Source organism: Aptenodytes forsteri, unplaced genomic scaffold (assembly GCF_000699145.1).
Source record: "Aptenodytes forsteri isolate BGI_AS27 unplaced genomic scaffold, ASM69914v1 Scaffold611, whole genome shotgun sequence".
NCBI classification, from domain to species: Eukaryota; Metazoa; Chordata; class Aves; order Sphenisciformes; family Spheniscidae; genus Aptenodytes; species Aptenodytes forsteri.
Window position 1 is genome coordinate 63,056 of NW_008795331.1, and position 933 is coordinate 63,988.

At 63.7% G+C, this 933-nt stretch overlaps 1 protein-coding gene across 1 annotated transcript in view; it reads left to right on the plus strand.

The window, feature by feature from the left end:
• The window catches only part of LOC103899596 (ELAV-like protein 3), an 11,687-nt gene that overhangs the window by 7,157 nt on the left and 3,597 nt on the right, over positions 1 to 933 (plus strand).

A 933-nucleotide genomic window follows, 5' to 3' on the forward strand; every position in this document is an offset into this window, starting at 1 on the left:
CCCCCCCCGCCATGTCCCCATCGGCTCTGCGTGTCCCCCCTGTGCAATGGGCCCTGTGAGCGTGACATGCTTGGGTGGGGATGGGAGCGCCACGAGAGCTGCATGCACATGCGTGTGCATCGCACGTTGAGGGCACATGTATGTGCGTGCAATGGGGGCATGCAGGGTGTGGCTTGGGTGGGGATGGGAGCGCCACGAGAGCTGCATGCACATGCGTGTGCATCGCACGTTGAGGGCACATGTATGTGCGTGCAATGGGGGCATGCAGGGTGTGTCAGCCCATGTGGCATCTGCTGTGCTGGGACATGGGTGTGCCCTGTGTGCTTGTGTGGGACACGTGTGTGCAAGGGCGGGGTGGGGACCCAGCCGTCCCCTGCCCTCCCCCCCCCAGTCCTTTTCCATTTGGCACTGGGATCATGTAGAGCCACTGCTGCGTGCACACGTATGTGCACAGCACAGAGGGGCCTGCACACAGGTGCACATGTGTGTGCCAGTGCACACGCCTCCACTTTAGTGTGTAGGTGCAGGGACACGTGTGTGTGGGGAGGAGACGTGTGCGCACACGCGACATGCGGACACACGCAGCCTCGTCCCCGCGCAGAGCGTGTGTGTGCGGCAGATGCGTGTGTCACTGCGTTGGGTGTGTGTTCATGTGTGCCCGTGTCCGTGCGCCCGTGTCTGTGTCGCCTGTAAATCCCATTTTCTCAATCCGATTTGGTGATTTTCGGCTTTTCTGCTTTCACTTTTCTCACCGGCCAATTTCGGGGCTGTCGCTGCCCTGCGGACAGACGGACAGACACCCTCTCTCTCGTGCTGGCCCCTCGGCCCCCCCCAGCCCTTAGAGGCACAGTGCCCCCCCGAAGGACCCAGGCGTCCGGCCCCTCCACCCCGTTTCAGCCCCTGGTCAGCTCCCGGCGCGCCCGGATGCCCGGG